This window comes from Coenobita brevimanus, chromosome 1, assembly GCF_032717465.1.
Source record: "Coenobita brevimanus isolate Jiangsu-jjx chromosome 1, ASM3271746v2, whole genome shotgun sequence".
In the NCBI taxonomy this organism is placed as follows: domain Eukaryota; kingdom Metazoa; phylum Arthropoda; class Malacostraca; order Decapoda; family Coenobitidae; genus Coenobita; species Coenobita brevimanus.
The window spans coordinates 12,635,289-12,640,288 of NC_136954.1; the positions used below are offsets into that span (position 1 = coordinate 12,635,289).

The 5,000-nt window shown below is 40.8% G+C and overlaps 1 protein-coding gene across 1 annotated transcript in view; it reads right to left on the reverse strand.

Annotated features, from left to right (window-relative positions):
* The window catches only part of LOC145414462 (glutamate receptor 1-like), a 654,998-nt gene that overhangs the window by 592,828 nt on the left and 57,170 nt on the right, over positions 1 to 5,000 (reverse strand). The window lies entirely within an intron of this gene.

The following is a 5,000-nucleotide window of genomic DNA, read 5'->3' on the forward strand; positions in this document are numbered from 1 at the left end:
GGAAATCATTTGGCTGGTCACTCAATGTAAAGCCACCTGAAAAAGAAAGAAGAGTAATAAAATGTGACGGTAAAGATGGGAGAAATAGGAAGAGACACAGAAAAAGAATGATAAAGGTGAGGGAAGATGAAGGCAAAACTATGGTATTATTACCGTTTTCGTACTGACAGTTTGCATCAACAGCTCGGGGAATGATATTGTGGTATACCGTGCAGAATCAGTCATTAAGGGCAAGGTGTTGCAAATTTCAAAAGACATTTATAATCCCAAAAGCCCTTTATAACATGTACAACCCTGTGTGTCAGTCCTCCACTCCCAAATATCTCCAAAGCTAAAACAAGCTGCCTAGTGACAGAAGTGGCTGGCAATTTTATTCCATGTTAAAGCGTATAAATTCATTGTGAGAATATATGACAGATTTACCCATGATTTTTGGATGTAAAGTTATGAGAGAGAGAGAGAGAGAGAGAGAGAGAGAGAGAGAGAGAGAGAGAGAATCCTTCCATCCTCTGTCCCTAATGAGGATTACATTTCATCATATATTAAAAAAAATAAGAAAGCAAGAGTTCCGCCATCATATTATAATCCATTCACACGAGGTATCTGCAGATACGTGGGAAGAGTTGCGGGGAAAAAATAAATAAAAAGCGATTTTCTTCATTACGACAAATTACAAGCCAGTGAAGAACGTGTTTCAAAATACCTTGATGAAATGTTTCGAGCCCCGCCACATACTTTTCAGAACATTACGTATGAGTGGCATTACTGTAGGTGTAAAGAGTGGGGCGCTGTTATTCTCCATAACCGTACATATATTTTTTTTTTTATGTGTCCGACTCGGGGCAAAGGCTTCAGGACCTATATCTTGGGGGCAGTAGCCTATCCCAAGGCCCAGTAGTCCTCCTACACCTCCACATGTCACCACTTCGGCGCTAACACCCACCGTCCATATTGAATACATGCTACGGCTGTATCATACAGGACTGGTGTATTGGTATTAGCGGGGGTATTTTTACGACATGTCGGCGGGTCATCTGGTAGATCAGGAAAGTCTGCTTTTAATGAAATTCAAATCTTTAAACTGTCCCCTGCCCCAGCCAGGATTCGAACCTGGGTCCATCAGGACTGCAAGCCGCCTCTCTACCGATTCAGCCACCGCCTCCCCAATTCAGCCACGGTGTGTGTGTGTGTGTGTGTGTGTGTGTGTGTGTGTGTGTAATGATGCTATAATTACTCCAGTTCCTATAATCCATTCAGGTAATAAAATCAACTGGCATTTATTGGAATATGATGCTGCAAAACTGTCCCTACCAAAAGAAGGTCGGTGGTACCAGTGTTAACTTTGAAGCTCCTATGACTTAATTTCAGCTGAATGAAGTTGTGTGACAATACTTAGAATAAAATAATAGAGCTGTCTGTGCCTCGAGTTAAATATCAATCCCCAGAATGATCCCAGGTGTTGTTGACATGAACGTAAATTATGTAACGTGTATTATTTGTAATTACGCCTCTGTATAGTTTGACTTACAGGAAATGCACTGACCGTTGTATTCCCTTTCATTCCATATTTATGTGTACGTAGATTTGTGTGTGTGAATTTAAAACCTATGTGCATGAATAAATGTAAAACTTACTTGTATGTATCGTATGTCTGCTAAAAGGTCATTCTCGTAATCATCAACATCACATTTTTTTCCTACCTACAGTACAGGTGGAGTCAGCAAAAGTCAAGAAGGCCAGGAAAGATAAAAAGCACGATAGAGGGAGAACAATCAACAGCATATCCAGTGAAATGCACCACACACACATTCACAAACCAATGATATCACCAGAATCAGTGCTTTGTCTCAGAGGCCTAACCACCTGCACATTTTTTTCTATTGTATTTTACTATATTGATAGGGTATATAGCAATTTTAACACTACTGCCAAGCAATCCAGACATATACGTAAATATGAAACCAATATGTATGTGTAAATATGAAACCGAGTGTTCGTGTAAATATAATTCTTTTATGTGTTAATATTAAACCCATGTGTACGTGTAAGTATTAAACCTATGTGTACGTGTAAGTATTAAACCTATGTGTACGTGTAAATATTTAACCTATGTGTATGTGTAAATGTTAAACCTCTTTGTACGTGTAAATATTAAACATACGTGAAAAAATTAAAACGTGATATCAATACCATATTATTCTCAACCACATATATATGGAAATACATATATCATACAGCCAACACATATGTAAATAAATCTATCTATCTATCTATTGCCAGATGCCTTAATCCCGTAAGGGGTGGCCACAAACAAATCGTCTCCATGTCGCCCTGTTCCCCGCCATTTCATTGTCCTGCTCCCAGCTCACACCCCCCTCTCCCATATACCTCTCCACTCCATCCCTCCATCTCATCCTTGGCCTCCCCCTCCCTATCCCCCCCTCCACCTCACTCACATACACACTCCTCGTCAGTCTCTCACTCTCCATCCTCTCCACATGGCCAAATCACCTCAATGTGTTTGTCCTAATGCTTCCTATCATATCCACATCCACATCACAACTCTCCTTCACTTCCTCATTTGTCAGCCTGTCTCTCCATGTGACTCCACAGGCTCCTCTCAAATAACTCTACCATAGATGATACCAGCCAGAATGTCTCAGTATTGGAACTTGATTCTCCCGAAATTGCCCCACTTAAAAATACAGACAAGATTCGTAAAATCCATCCTGGACAATTTACCTACCAACAAAGCTCCAGGCCCAGATGGAATTCTGGCAATTGTTTTGAAAAAGTGTTCCCCTGAACTTGCCTCTGTCCTAGCCAAATTATTCAGACTATGCATACGTACTTCTTTATTCCCAAATTCATGGAAAGAAGCCAATATCCACCCAGTTCCGAAGAAAGGAAGTTCGTCTGACCCCTCCAATTACAGACCAATAGCTGTCACATCTTCTCTTGGTAAGGTATTTGAAACTTTAATTAATAAGCATATTGTTAAACATCTTGAATCCAACAACTTAATTAGTGATAGACAATACGGTTTTCGCCACGAAAGATCCACCATTGACATACTCAATCTCTTAACTCATACCATCCATCAATCAATTGATCTTTTTGGAGAAACTCATGCAGTAGCTCTTGATATCTCTAAAGCTTTCGACAGAGTATGGCACCGTTCCCTGCTGTCCAAACTCCCTTGCTATGGACTAACGTCTTTTGTTCCTTTGATTTCTTCTTATCTTAGTGACAGGAAAATAAGAGTAAAAGTAGATGATGTATATTCGAATTTCCACTCAATTAACGCCGGCGTGCCGCAGGAATCAGTTCTGGCGCCAACCCTATTTCTGGTTCATATTAATGATCTCTCATCTGTCGCTCACAATCCCGTTCACTCATATGCAGATGACTCAACACTACATAGTTCATTCACACTCAGACATCCATTTACAAAGTCTAATATCTCTACCTCTCAACTCAGTACAGCCATCTCCATAAATCAAGATCTAGCTACAATCAGTGAATGGGGACAAAACAACCTTGTCTCTTTTAATGCTAGTAAAACTAAATATATACAGTTTACTAATAGACAGATATTGCCAGATTCGTACATTACCTTCAGTGCTACTAATATTCCCATCTCCAAAAGTATTGAAATTCTTGGTGTCTCACTTAACAGTGCCCTCAGCTGGACCTCTCATGTCAGATCATTTGCTAAAACCGCCTCAAAGAAACTTGGATTATTGTACAGAGTCCGTAACTTCTTCGCCGATGAGCAGTTAGCTATAATTTATAAGAGTCATGTGCGCTCTCAGCTTGAATATTGCTCACCCTTGTGGAATGGTTGTGGAGAGGTTGCATTAAGACAACTAGACAAAATTCAGAATAAAGCTGTTAGAATCATTAACAACCCTGCCATTACATATAAACTACCTCCCCTGCAAGTAAGAAGGAATGTTGCCTCCCTTGCATTATTTTACAGATATTTTTTTGGCAAATGCTCAGACGAACTTGCGTCCATGATGCCACCTCTCCATGCCTTCCCTCGTGCTACACGGGCATCTGGTAGCGCTCATGACTGGAATGTCACTCAACCATATTGCAGAACTTCTGCCTATCAGAATTCTTTCATTCCCCGAACTGCATCTCTCTGGAACTCGCTTCCCCAGAGTTGTTTTCCTCCAAATTTCAACCCACAACTGTTCAAGTCTAACTGTTACAGATAATTTATGAATAGAGGACACCAGTAATCTGGTGTATGGATTATTTTTTTTTTACCCATTTGTTTTTCCTTCCTCCGTTCTGTTATTTATAAAAAAAAAAAAAAATCATTTCCATTGCTCTCATTCTTGACTTCTGTCTCTCCAACAAGGTCCAAGCTTCACTTCCGTACGTTAGAGTTGGTATCACAATAGTCATGTAGTAGCTTTTTCACTTCCATATTCACTTCCCTGTTTCTTATCACTGCTTTCGAGGAACCAGCAACCTTTCTTCCCTGCTGTACTCTTTCAAGCATTTCACCCTCCAAACTTCCATCCTTACTCATCACACTACCTAAGCACTTAAACTTCTCATATATATACAACCACACCAACGTATAATGGCCAGTGAACCATGAAAAGATATTACGTTCAGTTAAAACCAAAACTGTGTGAACAGGAGAGATTAACGGCGCAAGGGAGGGAAGAGGAGGGAGGGAGAGAGAGAGGAAGTGGGAGGGAAAGGAAAAGGGGAGAAGGAAGGAATAGGAGAGTGGGGAGATGGAATGGAAGGGAGATGTGAGGGAATCAGTAAAGAGGGTAAGGACTGAGGTGGGTTAGGAAAGGGGGAAGAAGTGAGGCGTGAAGTAGGAAGAGAGAAGTGATGGGACAGAGGAGAGGGAATGGGGAGGCAGGTGGGGTGAGGGGTGAGGTAAGTGAGGAAAGGCGATAAGTGAATGAGTAGGGAGAGAGGAGAAAGGATAGAGAGGGAGAGAAGTTTGTGATGGAGATATGACGTAT